Genomic DNA, 15,130 nt, shown 5'->3' on the forward strand with positions numbered 1-15,130 from the left:
ACCTTTAGTTGCGAAAGCAACCATACATAATAAAAATAATAATAATTGTTATATATTATTATCCGAATTTTTTAATTGATTTTTCTTTAAATTAAAACTTCATGTGGGTTCTCCTTAATAAAATTAAATAAACTTGTTAAAAATTAGGAGAATAAGAGAGTGTCAATGGCTTATTTGTATAACTAGCTTATACTAACACAAAAACTTACATTTATTAATTATCACCATTAAGGGAATTTAGTAGGAAACAAAAACATAAGAGACTTATAATAATACCTTATCTTTTTGACTTTGGAGGGTTGTTGTCTATATAAGAAATTAAAATAATGGGATTAATTAATTTAATTAATAATCAACAAGTGATCATGTGTTTGTGTTTAACTTTGAAGGTACAGTGATCCTGCAAATAGAAAAGTTTGACCCATTAAAGATGAACATAAAATACTTTTTTGCTTAAACAATTGAGGAATTAAGACATAAACAAACTATAATCAATGCAAAATTTGCAACTAATTCCCAGCTAATTGTCTCAAGCATTGAGTTGTCACATGTGATGAATTGTCCTGATGTGACCTAATGGATTAATTGCGAGGAAAATCTCGTTATAAATATCACTTAACATGAATAATTTATTGTACATGGAGACCATATTTTATCAAATTTCTTCTACTTTATAGAAATACCTAATCTATTAATTAATGAATTTCATTTTAATGTAATAATTAATCCAATGTACAATTATAAGGTGCATGCAATATGTTTCACTTGCATGTATTTAAGGAAATGTGCTTAAAATGGTTAGTTTTTGCATGTGATTTTTCTTCCCTTTTATTTATTTCCCTTGATAATTCAATTAATGTAATAAAAACATATCTTTGAAACTAGTGACTAACATGCTAAATGAGTCATGAACTACTCCAAATTTCCATAGCTTTGGCATTAATTAGTGATTTTAAGCTTCCAATTTTAGAGATTTTCATAGCTAGGGTAAAGGGTGCTTATATATGGCCTATGGCTAAGGCAATTTTCTCAAGTACTAGTTCATGTGGTCCAATCAAACATAATTGAATGATGTCAACTTGTCTCAAATCACCATTATATACCAGCTAATTATTAAATATATAGTTTATTATTTCATATAATTAAATATCCATCATTTTATGTCAAGGGTTTTTAATAAATAAGTACACAATAAGATCATCTTCTCAAAACAAGTCAAGAAAAATGAAGTCTTTAGTCTTCATGGAAGTCCAAACTCAAGCTACCTGCTGAAATGCCGCCATGCAAGCCTAGAAGAAACAACTGAGAAAGAAACAAGATATAAAATAATCAAATCTACTAATTAAGTAGAGTAAAAATTTGATGAAGATGGTAAAAGTTAAAAAAGAAAAATCAAATTACCCACTCATATATAGTCCATGATCAAGTTCCAAACAAGATAGTTTGCTAATCTAGCACCTACAAGTAAACCCTGATTTAAAAAACAATAATAATATATACCCAGTAAAGAATTGTCAGATCTGGATCTGGGAATTGGCAGATTAAACTAAATTTCTTCAAAAAAAAACATTGAAAAAACAAAAGACAGTAATGTGTCAAACAAGAGAGAGCTGGAATTAAGGTTTTTTAGGTTCTACCCTTAACTTCCCACAGCTTTATTGAACTGTAATGATGGATGAATGAATATATAAATTAGTAGTCGAAGATGGACTACATGAATTACATATAATTCAGTTCAAGAAAGCTGTGGAAAGATAAGAGGGGGACCCTTTAAATTGAGTGGACGATGATAATGAATTGATGATCTCAAGAACCCATCAATATCGCAGGCCATCTAGTAACCCTAATAGGCTCCCTATTTTAGAGAGAGAGAGGAATGTGTGTGCGAAAGAAATGAGGGTTATGGGTTAGTATTTATAGGAGAATACTACAACCCGATCCCGAGAAGAATATTATTATTGGGATTTAATTATATATAATTAGGAATCTCATTCAAATAATTCAGATTTAACACCTTCTAATTCATTACACACCATGACCTCTTTAATTAAATAATCAAGAAAATATTTGATTGGGAGTGTTGTTATTATTTTATATTTTATTGTATTTTTCTTATATATTTTTTTTTTAAAATTAAGTTATTTGGATTTTTAATTAGTTAAATTATTATAATATTTTTATTTATTTAAATTTTTATAATATTTTATGAATATTTTAATTGATAAATTAAGTGATTGGATAATTGAAAAAAATAAGATATGATAAAGAATATATTATTGTATTTTTTTATAAAAAAATATTTGACTAAGAGTTAAAGTTATTTGGGTTTTTAATTCCTTAAATTATTATAATATTTTTTATATTTAAATTTTATAAAGTGATTGAATGATTAAAAAGAAATAAGATAAAAAAGATTTTTAATATTAAAAAATTATGTAACATATCTAAAATGGTGTATTATATATCCAAAATTTAAAATTATGTCTTCTACACGAGCTTTATAACATTTTGCTAATTAAAATATTGTCCTAACTTAATTTATAATTATGTTTGTTTTCTAAAAGATAAATTAAATTCCCCATCCTTAGAAAGAAAATACCGACCACTTCAAAACACTTTAGAAAATATAACAAATATTTATGTATGTAAACATTTATTTTCTTTTATTAAAATAATGTCGCACATCAAAATACACTAAAATTATTTGGGAGTTTATTAAAAAATGTGTTTTTTCTTTGAACGAGCTATATTACGTAGTGTCTTGTTTGATACACACTCTTGTCGATATTTTTTCATCTAAATGAATATAAGATATATAACCATTGTGGAGGTATCTATCATTTGTTGATATGTCACATACAATCGCTATCAATCTAATGTATAAATTTATTAAAAAATGACTATTTGAGTATATATCAAGTAATAAAAAATATATGGTATGAATAATTTGTTAATTAAACAATTACTTCATAAAGATAAATTTGTTAAATTTTATGAAGTTTGAGAATTAAAGAGTGAAACTTGAATATGTGGTTGACTTTATAATTATCTTTTTATTAATGGTCAAATTTTAAGTTTAAATTAATATACATAATTTAGTGCATTACTGTTTATATTATTATCCCAACTTAATTTAGAAAAAATTGTATATATAATTAGGAGAAAATGATACTCACATGGAAGCACGTGAAAGAGTACCCCACTATTTGAACGTGCAAAGAAATAGCATAAAATGTTAGTGTAAAGAGTTGTTGGATCAACATTTCTATATATTCATATCTCCTTTTCTTTTTCTTTATTTTAATTAACATATATTAACTAATATGTGATGCCTAGCTAATTATTGACTTAATAAATAAATAAATTATGAGACACAATTTGTTATATCATGTGACACTTAGATTTAAAACTTTACAAACATCTTCTTAATTAATTAATACTTTTATTTAAAAGACTATTTAAAACCTTACAAACACCTTATAATACTTTTTCTTAAGATGGGGTGAGATGTCATTTATAGGGAAATCATATATATATGACTAAACTCATTTAGAACTAAACTAAAACAATACAAATAATGACATCATTCAACAAGTATGATCACAAAATGTGATGTAGCTTATAAAATAGAGAAGTCATTGTTGATTTTCTAAGTTCATCTTATTTTATTTTTTATCACATATAATTATAAAAAAGATTCCAAAATTTTATGTCACAATTTGAACTAGACATTTTTTTATGATTTTTTGTACCAATTTCTTAATTATAAAATGATCATTGAAATATCTCCTTTTAACCCATGATCTTTTATTTATTTTAGATTCTCTATCAAGTTTTCAATATTCCTCTCAAAAAATCAAAATTTATTTTCTTAAAATAAAATTAAGAAAAGAAATTCAACTTTCCAACCACATACATGTTGATGGAAGGTAGTGGGCTTCCTCTTTAAGTTTAGCTGGCAATAACAGGCTTTGGACTGTGTTATTTAATATAACATGGCCATTATTAAGTGGATGATAATTTAATCCATTTAGTTACTATAAATAATGTAATATATAAATACTTGTATTTAATTTTGAATAATAGTTATTATATATGTTAATAAAAGATTGTTAGTTTTAATTGAACAAAAAAATATGAAAAAATAATAAATAAATAAAATGGTATTGATTGTATTGATGCTTTGCTGGCCTGCTTCATCTGATCTTTTCAATTCTAATAAATAATAAAAGATAAAGTAAGCATGTTATCACATTCTTATTTTCCATTGTCCTCTTTAGTGTGGCCAAAACAAAAAATTTATTGAAATAGTCCATATATATTCAACCAATACAAATTGTGACTCAAAGTTTGGATGTCTATAGACTAAACATTCAAAATAAATCCACCCATATGGAGATTGAATCTTTGAAGTCTTCTCTTGTAGACTGAATCTTTGAAGTGTGCTCTTGAATCAATTTGCAAAGTAGTTTGTCAATTCTGGTCGTTGAGCGATACTAAAATGAATTTGATATTCGTGACAAAATCTCTAACATGTTTATTTGTAATTCACTCGATCCCGACCTGATTGACCTGACTCAACCCGAAACACACCATTATAATTAATATTAAATCTCTCAATGGAATCAAAATTTACCTATCAAGATTCTAACTGGAGTTTAATTTGTTCTTAAACCTACCTACATAGATTCTAGCTATAATTTAATTGGAATTAGTTTATTATTTACAATAAAATAATAATACATATGGTAAGTATTAGAAATTTACACCACAATTTATAATATTAAAAATTTAAATTATTTTTAAATAAATAAGATCAAAATAATTAATCTCACGGTCAAAAACCTATTTAAAACAATTAATTAGAATTAATTAAATCAATTAAAGGTTAAGGCCAAAATAAAAAATAAAATTAATTGGGATAAATGATGTACCGTATTATCTCAAAATAATTTTAGAAAAAATTAAATGACAAAAATAAATAATTTAGAGTGAATTTTGTATCCAATTCATCTAAAAGAATTATTTATTTGAACCCTAAAAATATAAAAAAATAAAAATAAATTGGTAAAATATATTCCATATTTATTTTAATATTTTATTTGAAAAGATCAAAATTAAATCCAAAAAGGTAAAAAAAAATCAATTTCAAATAATTCCTTAAGGTTTTAATAAAAAAAAAATAGTAATCCAATGCAGCCGAAACTAGGGGTGGACCAACCTACCGATCTGGTATTTTGGATCGGATATCCGCCTCTATTTTTTTTTTAAATCGCGATCCGTATCCGACCTGATATTCGACCACTATTTGATCCGAAAATACCAGATCAGATCGGATAGGCCAGCCGGATACCGTCGATCCTTTTTTTTCTTCATATTTCTATTTTTTTCATATTTCTAATTTTTTTCATATGTTCCAGCCTCTAAGCCTCCAATGATTATTGACTATTTGAGCTATAAGGAAAACGGGAAGAAAAAATAAAAGGAAGAGATATATTTTTGTTTGGGTTTGTAAAGGGAAATGAGAGAAAACAAAAGGAAGAGAAAGATTTTTGTTTAGGTTTTTAATTTTTAATAATATTTTTGTTTGGGTTTGTAAAGGAAAATGGGAAGGAAAACAAAAGGAAGAAAAAGATTTTTGTTTAGGTTTGTAATTATTATAAATATTTTATTTTATTTTTAAATTTTAAAAATCACCGGATCGACTTCGGATATCCGATTTTTTTTTGCCCGATGCGTATCTGATCTGGAAATTCAGTAAAACTATCGGCTCAGATCGATATCCGAATCTGATCCAACGGATTCAGATTTTTTCGGATCGGATCAACGGATTGGATCTTTCGGATCAGATTTTTTGGCCACCCTTAACTGAAACTCAGAGAATTTGCTGTAGCAGGATTCGTGACCATTGGATGAGCGCTAAATTTTTATCCAGCGCCCAAGAGCGCTCCGCGTAGCCCGTTGTAGACAAGGAGACGCGCGTTCAAGTCGTATCAGATTGAGAGACAACCGTTAGCTAGAATGCTAACGGATCGCCCAAATGCCAACAACGCCAAGACGGAACTCCAAGACGCCATCAAAACAACATCGTTTTTTGCTCCGATCATTTTCTTCATCGCGACGCCTCTAGATAAGCATGAAGAAGCCGTGTTGATTTTGGATTTTTGGAACTCCCTCGTTGGTCCACCAAATCAACTCATTCAAAGTTTGAAATGATCACCCTATGATGATGATCGCCTAATCCGACCACTTGACCGAAGAACAAGCAAAACATGATTAATGGTTTTTGGCTGATTCAAGCCACTAAAAGCTTCAACCGACCTTAGGAGTAGTATAAATACCACCCTTAAGTCATTCTGAAGCTAAGATACCAACATAGAACCCTTAAATCAAAGAAAATCAAAATCCGCCATTAAAACTTCAAAGCTTCAAATTTTTTGAATTTTCTATTTAGCGCCTTAAAGCTTTGATTTGTGCATCCAGAAAGCTTCCTTAAGGATCAAGGAGTGTTCTCCAATCCTTGGTAAAGTTTCAATCACCCTTTAATTCATATTTATAGTATGAATTTGGAATTTTTATATTTTAAATTAGAAAGCATGTAGGCTTGTTGTTCATGTGATTTTGATCCTAGGATAATTTAGAAACTATATGGATATGATAGAACCGACCAATCGATCTAAATAACAAAAACTCAAATTTGAATTTCAATAATAAAAAAACGTGTTTGTTGTTCTTGGTTAATTTGATCGAATCACAACCCATAAAGCATCCCAACATAATTATAATGATGCCGAGAAACTATTTAGATCACGTTTGATCTATACCGATCATATTTGATCAAAATCATTTTTTTCAAAAAATAATGAAATTTTGATTTTTTGTATTGGTCAAAATGAACCGCCAATGTGGTCTTGTTTTGGTACCAATCAAATATATATGATATAAAAAAGCTATTTGCTAGCTCATTTCATTTCAAAATAACTTTTAAATAAAAACCCAAATTTTGATCAAAAATTGTTTTGAACAAATTAATCATCATCCAGGTCGATTGATACCTTGAGATGATGATCAACATATTTTTGGGAGCTTTGTGAAGCTACTAAAACTCTTGGATAAATGAATTATATCTAAAAAAAACTAATTTAAAAAACTGAACCTTGGTGTTTTGAGGACCGATGCTCTTAGCCTAGAACTGTGAGATCCAACCGAGGATCCTCGGTCTATACCAAGAAACCAAAAATGAAAATCTTAGCCTAGGACCGCGTAATCCGACCGAAGATTTCATTAAGACCGTGGAGTCCGACCGATGTTCTTGAGTTGGGACCGTATCGCATGACCGATGTTCTTGAGCTAAAGTCGAGAGGTTCGACCGATGATTTCTAGCCAGGACCGGGGAACTTAACATAGGATCGATGTTTCTAACTTATGATCGAAAACCTCTTTAACCTAGGACCGATGAACTTAACCTAAGACCGATGTTTCTAACCTAGGACCGAAGACCCCCTTAGCCTAGGACCGATGGGTTTATACAACCATACTGGTAAACCTAACATAGGACCGATAACCCTCTTAACCTAAGACCGATGACCTTAATCCCGACCTAACCTAGAACCGATGGGTATATGCACCCAGACTGGTGAGCCTATCCCCAAACCAAACCTGGACTAATAAGTTTTCACACTTAGACCGGTAAGATCATCCAAGGACCGAGAGTCCTTGGCACCTCGACCGAGGGACCCCGACACCTAGACCAAAGATCCCAAATCTCGACCGAGAGGTTCCTAGACCCGAATCAAGAGTTTTTTGACCACGATCGATGAAAATGAACTCTAGCCTTAGAATTCCGATCCTAAGACCTATTTGGTTCCACTTTTCAAAACCCCAAATTATTTTTGTAATTTTGGACCCAAAACTATTTATAAAAAAAAATAGAAAATGGTTCAAAATATTTTGGAATGTTTTCCACCAAAAATATTTTGTCAAAGGTTTGATTGGTGTTTATTTCTAAACCCTAATGCCTTTAAAAATGACTAACATTCTTCAGGTATTTCTACCCTAGCTATCACCCGCAACAGGTACCATTAATTAAATATTGATGTTTCAATACTTTAAATAACACTAGACCTAGAAGCATGACTAGGACCGGAAAAATAAACGGTTAAAATTCAAAACGTTGTACAATCAATTTCCAAAAAGTCAAGTTTACAAAGTAAAGACCGTTATCGAAAGGGTACAGAGGACATAGCGCGAAAACTTTTTTCCGAGTATCACCAAACTTCAAACCAAAATAAAATTCTGGTGCAAAATACGTTTGTACAGGTACACATTTTTATTAATTTTTCTAAAATCAATTGACGACTCTTCAAATAAATAATATTTCTTAAATTAGTTATGTTTAATTAATTTAAATCGAATTTCATAAAAGTAATTTGATTATACCAAAATCCCACATTATTAATATTTGAATAAAATTAATTATTTTTATATAATTAATTTTAAGAGTGACTATCAAATTTTTTTAAAAATAATGTTTTATTTTAAAAGATATCTGACAGACACACAAACCAAAGTTAAAACCATATAATCTCGAGTCACTTCGGACCGTATTGCCACGTGTTCACCAACACGTGCTATGGAATTATCGAGAGTTCCATATATTTATTCTTATATTTGAATAATATTTTTTTAATATATAATTACTAGCTACAAAAAGTATTAACAAAATTTTCTAACAGTTTTATTTTATTTTTTAATATATATAATATGATCACTGGTTTTATTTTATTTTTTAATATATATAATATGATCACTTGTAACTGGTTGTTTTATTTTATTAAAAAAAACATTGTTTAATTGAAAATAATTTATAAAAAATGTCAATGTACATCAATATTTTAATTACTTAATATTACTTCAAATATAATGTAATTTAACCTTATTTATTTATTCTTTAAAAAAGTATTTAATTATATGATAACATATCTTATATTTATATAATAAATACTTAAATTTCTTAATCATGATAAATAATAATAATCATATTTAATCATAATACTAAAAATTATCTGACTAAATTTTAAAAGAAAAAGAAGACATTAATTAATTGTAAAAAAATTTATCTATCATAATAATAATTATTGTTTCGGAATACTATTCCTATTAATTTAGAGTGTATTTACTCTAATTATAGTAAATCATATACAATTTCCACACGGAAACTCCAGACTTAAGACTTATACATACAAGTATTCCCTCCTACAATTATTTAGTTTTGAGAATTTATTTCCAAATATTTGACACAAGAAACAACCTTTTTTTATTAGCCCATTTTACTATTTTGATTTATTCCTCCCCATTTCCGGTATACTTTTAAGAAACAACATTTTTTTGTTTTATTTTTTTATTTTTTTTAATTAATGTTAATGCTTTTCGAAAGTGTTTTAAATAAATTAATTTCTTTGAGAGTAAATTCATGTGATGTTTGATTTATTGGAACTGATAATAAGTTTTTAGATACATCCGCGTCGAAATCGTGAAGTTCTTTTTGTAACACAAATGTGTGATTCGATCCTCCCATCTCAAGAAATCATCAAGTTGGACAACAAAGCATAACAACCAGCGACAATTTGAGTTGCCTTGGCCTTTCCATTTTGATCTTCCTTTTCTCACTTCTACTTAAATTATTTGTAGCGTTTGGAAAATTTCAATAATAGTCCAATTTTGAATTAGAATATGGTATCGGTGGTTGGAATTAAACTAATTTTATTAATTAAATGGAAATGATATTTGGGAAATGAAATTCACACCAAATTCAAATCTGAATTAATAGTGAAATTTAATTCAAATGAAATTCACACCAAATTCAAATGTGAATTAATTGTGAAATTTATTTCAAATAAAATTCACACCAAATTTAAATGTGAATTAAGGTGAAATTAATCCAAATGTAATTCACATCAAATTCAATATAAATTAAGGTGAAATTTAATCCAAATGAAAACGAATTTGTTAATTATTAAAATTATCATTAATACTTTGAATGAGACAATTAACAAAATGTTGTTAATTGCAATTGTAACTACAAAATACTTATTGATGGATGTAATTTGAAAAGATAATAAAAAGGCAAACAAGGATAACCATTGTATGAATAGATGATAGATTAGTGGTCGTTGGATTAAAGAATTGATTAATGGTTTTAGAGTTTAATTTTCGACTATAAATATCCCTTCACATTGTATTCCTCTCTACACATCATCTTATCATTTCTCACTTTATAATTCCAAAAGCATTTCATTATCTTTGTGAGTGTTCTTTGTGAGCGTTCTTTGAGTTTTTGTCTAGTTCTCTTGAAACCCAGTGATTGTGATTTATGTATTTTTGTTTAGTTCGTTGTTCTAGTGGTTTTCTAAGCTAAACATTACAGGTTTCGTTGTACCCTGGACAGTAGCCACCGACGAAACTCTCCATCACAAACGGGAGACGGTGAAGTTGTTTTAAGGGAGCTGTGATTTTCACAGGCCACAGAGCAAACAAGTAGATTTTTCTTTGCTTTATTTAACAATCTATTGTATTTCTTCTATTATCATTTTAATGTATCGATATAATTTGTATGTATAATTATTTTGAGATAAGATTACCGACAATCTTAAAATAGTATAAAATATTACTCATCTCAGATTTTTACACGTTTCTGGTTTTATTTCAGAAATGATTATCAAAACACCTACTTTCAACATGAGGATGTCGGTTCCCGCTAACCATCTGGATAAGCCAGAAAAGTTTGATGGCTCAAACTTTAAGAGATGATAGTAGAAAATGTTCTTCTACCTCACGACCTTTAGTCTCGCACGATTCCTCGCGGAGGATCCTCCTACTCCAATATGGATGAGCCATATGTGACTTCATCATCGGATGCAAATGTGCATCTGAACGTTGATGTGCAAGCGACTTCGTCCATTGATGCTTGACACTATTCATATTTCTTATATAGAAATTACATATTTAATTGTTTGTTATATTCATTGTACAATGTTTATAGTGAAAAGAATACGACCAAAGAACTATGACAATATCTTGAACGTAAATATAAATCGAAGATGCGGGTGCAAAAATGTTTATGGTCGGTCAATTTTTGAACTACAAAATGATAGATTCAAGACCGGTCATTAAACAAGTTCAAAAAATCTAAGTTATTTTGCACAAAATTCATGCTGAGGGCATGAATTTGGGAGAAACTTTCCAAGTGGTGACTATTATGGAGACGTTGCCACCGTCTTGGAATGATTTCAATAACTACCTTAAGTACAAACGAAAGGAGATGAACGTAGAAGAACTGGTGTCATTTACGCATTCAATAGGAAAATAAAAGCACATCCAAGTAATACTTTAGTCAACATGTGGCTAAAGCAAATGTGGTGGAACATGGTAAAGACAAGAAGAAACATAATTTTTTTGTCAAAAACTGAAACTTTAATCCTAAAGACGGAATTTCTAAGAAGTTCACAGGAAAATGTTTCAATTGCAATGACATGGGTCATAGATCTTCCAATTGCAAGAAGCCATGAAAAGTTCGAGAGGCTAACTTAACTCAAGGATTGTCGAACATTGATCTATATACGGTAATATCCGAGGTTAACTTGTTGGGGTCTAATCCATGAGAATTGTGGATTAACGCATGAGCTACAAGATATATTTTCTCCAACAAAGAAGTATTTGCAAGCCTCGAAAAAGTGAAGAATGGTGAAAATTTGTGGATTGTTCATGAGGAATTTTGCCACTTCTGACATACAAGGTGAATGAAAAGTGGTGTTAAGGTTGTCTTTAGAAAAAGATTTAACTTTAATTAATGTGTTGTATGTTCCGAAGATCCGAAATTTTTTGATATCCGGTTCTTTTTTAAGTAAACATGGTTTTAAAATTGTGATTGAGTCGGATAAAATTATTTTATCCAAATGTGGAATGTTTATATGTAGTTGTTATGCTAGTTATGGGCTTTTTAAGCTTAATGTAATGACAATTAAGCCAAATATGAATGAAAAGAATAACTCTTCTATTTATTTGTTGGAGTTTTCCATTTTATGGCATGGTAGACTAGGTCATATTAATTATGATTTGATTCATCGAATAGTAAAACTAAAGAGTATATCTACATTCGAAATAAATAAGAAACACAAGTGTGAAATTTATGTTGAAGCAAAATTGACGAGATCATCCTTTTAAAATGTCAAAAGAAATAATAGACAACTTGATTTAATTAATTCAGATGTGTGTGATTTAAAAGGAACACTAACACGTGGTGGAGGCAAATACTTCATTACTTTTATTGATGATAACACAAAATATTGTTATGTGTATATTCTTAAAAGTAAGATGAAGCCATAAAAAAATTTACTCTTTATAAAAATGAGGTTAAAAACCAACTTGGTAAAAAGATCAAAGTGTTAAGAAGTGATGGAGGTGGTGAATATGAATCACCTTTTGAAAATAGAACATTAAAAAAAATGACGAACTCACTTCTATTAAGTTCTGATCTACCATAGAACATTGGGGAGAAACTATTTTGACGACTAATGACCTTTTAAATAAGGTTTCACGAAAGAAACTAGACAAGAGTTCATATAAGTTATGACATGAAAGAAAATCATCATATAATACTTACGAATGTGAGGGTGTTTATCTAATGTAGACGTACCATTACCTAAAAAGGTAAAAGTTGGACCAAAAACTATTAATTGTATATTTATTGGACATGCATATAATAGTGGTGCTTATCATTTTCTTGTGTTTAAATCAGACATTTTAGATATTCATAATAATACGATAATGAAATCGAGAAATGCATTGTTCTTTGAACATGTACTTCTATATAATGAAGAACAACGTCCTCCAAAAATATTTCTTGAACTGAATGAATAAGAAAAAGAAAATAAAGTTGAGGTTGAACTTAGACAAAGTAAACGAGCTAGAATGGAAAAATCATTTGGTCCAAATTTAATTACTTTCATGATGGAAAGTGAACATTAAACGTAAAATGAAGCAATTACCTCGTCTAAAAACCTCAATGGAAAGATGCAATTAATAGTGAGATAAAATCTATATTGCACAACCATACATGGGAACTAGTGGATCTGCCTCTGGGAAATAAACCAATAGGTTGCTGAAGGATTTTCAAAAGGAAAATGAAAGTTGATGGATCAATTGATAAATATAAAGCAAGACTGGTGGTAAAAGGATATCGTCAACGAGAATGTCTTGATTATTTTGATACATATTCTCCGATTATGAGAATAGTTTCTATTCGATTGATTCTTGCAATTGCTTCTTTGTGCAATCTAGAAGTTCATCAAATGGATGTAAAAACAACTTTCTTAAATGAAGACTTGGGAAAAAAAATTTACATAGATCAACCTCAAGGGCTAGAAAATAAAGTTTGTAAATTAGTTAAGTCTTTGTATGGCTTAAAACAAACTCCAAAACAATGCAATAAGAAATTTGATCATGATATGATCTCAAGTGTATTCAAGATCAATGAATGTGATAAATGTATTTATATTAAAGACACAAAAAATAGTTAAGTCATTTTATGTCTTTATGCAGATGACATACTTATCTTGTGAAGTAATAATAAAATGGTTAAATCTACTAAAGATATGTTAAATTCAAAATTTGACATGAAAAATATGGGATTGACTGATGTGATTCTTGGAATCAAAGTGATTAGAACATCAGAAGGATAGTTCTAAGTCAATCGCATTATGTTGATAAGATTCTTGAAATTTTTAACAAGGATGATTCTACATTGGGACGCTTATAGATACGAGTCAACATATATATAAAAATCGTGGAGACAGTGTTTCTCAATTAGAATAATCTTGAATAATTGTGAGTCTAATGTACTTAATGAGTTATACAAGACCAAACATAGCCTATGCAGTAAACAAACTAAGTAGACACACGAGTAATTTAGATAATAAATATTGGAAAGTCATTGTACGATTACATATGTATTTGAGAAATACTCGTGATTATGGTCTGCACTACACAAGACATCTTGTTGTTATCGAAGGGTACACTGATGCTAATTGAATTTCAGATATGAAAGACTATAAGTCAACAAATAGGTATGTATTTACACTTGAATGTGCAATTATATCTTGGAAATCTTCTAAATAATCTGTTATTGTTAGATCCACAATGAAATATGAATTAATAGCTCTTTACAAGTGTGGTGAAGAAGTTGAATGACTACGTCTATTCTCAAAAGATATTTCAATGTGGTTTAAGACCGTACTAGCAATTTCTATTCATTGTGATAGTAAATATGCGATCGGACGAACTAGGAGTCATATGTATAATGGTAAGTCTAGACATATACGTCGTAGATAGGATACCATTAAATAATTACTCTTTACTGGAATTATCTTAATTGATTACGTAAACTCAAAATATAATATTGCGGATCCGCTAACCAAAGGGTTAATCAAAGAGTTAGTGTTAAAGTTAATATGACTTAAGCATACAATAAGTTAGAGTACAATTTCTTTTCCTCTCCTCCAATAATTTCTTTAATTTTACTCAAAAATATAAATAAATAATTTTCATATTAATATTATTTTTCTAAATAAATCAGATTATTTTCAAATCCTAAATAGAGTACAATTTCAAATCATGTATTTGTTTAATAAAAAAAAAAAAATAAGAACTTCAAATCATAAATTATATGAAATTGAATACAAATGGCATTTTAAATTTTAATTCCACATAAAATTTCAATTATATATTTTTTTCTAACTTAAAAAAATGAATTATAATTCTAATTAGTTTAAACCAAATATCCAAACAAATTTTAATTCACTAAATTCTAATAAACCGAATTTCAAATTAGTTCGAATTCAAATACAGTTTTCGAATTGATTTTCGAGTTTGAGTTTCAACTCAAAAACCAAACAATTCAATTTTTATTATTTATTATATTATTTATTATATATAATATATAATAATTTATTTATTATATTACTTATTATATATAATATATAATAATTTATTTATTTTATTATATATAATAATAATTCGCTCGGCCCAACAATTCTCTAAACCTAATTTATTAGCCGCCCAACTCATCTATTTT

The 15,130-nt window shown here is 28.4% G+C and overlaps 1 long non-coding RNA gene across 1 annotated transcript; it reads right to left on the reverse strand.

Moving 5' to 3' along the window:
* Positions 1 to 1,035: 1,035 nt before the first annotated feature.
* LOC124932843 lies at positions 1,036 to 1,880 on the reverse strand. The gene is made up of 2 exons (XR_007098786.1): positions 1,402 to 1,880; positions 1,036 to 1,302 (listed from the first exon to the last, which is right to left on the reverse strand). It is a non-coding gene; the product is annotated as an uncharacterized LOC124932843 (long non-coding RNA).
* Between the last annotated feature and the right edge of the window lie 13,250 nt (positions 1,881 to 15,130).

Source organism: Impatiens glandulifera, chromosome 3 (genome assembly GCF_907164915.1).
Source record: "Impatiens glandulifera chromosome 3, dImpGla2.1, whole genome shotgun sequence".
Lineage (NCBI taxonomy): Eukaryota > Viridiplantae > Streptophyta > Magnoliopsida > Ericales > Balsaminaceae > Impatiens > Impatiens glandulifera.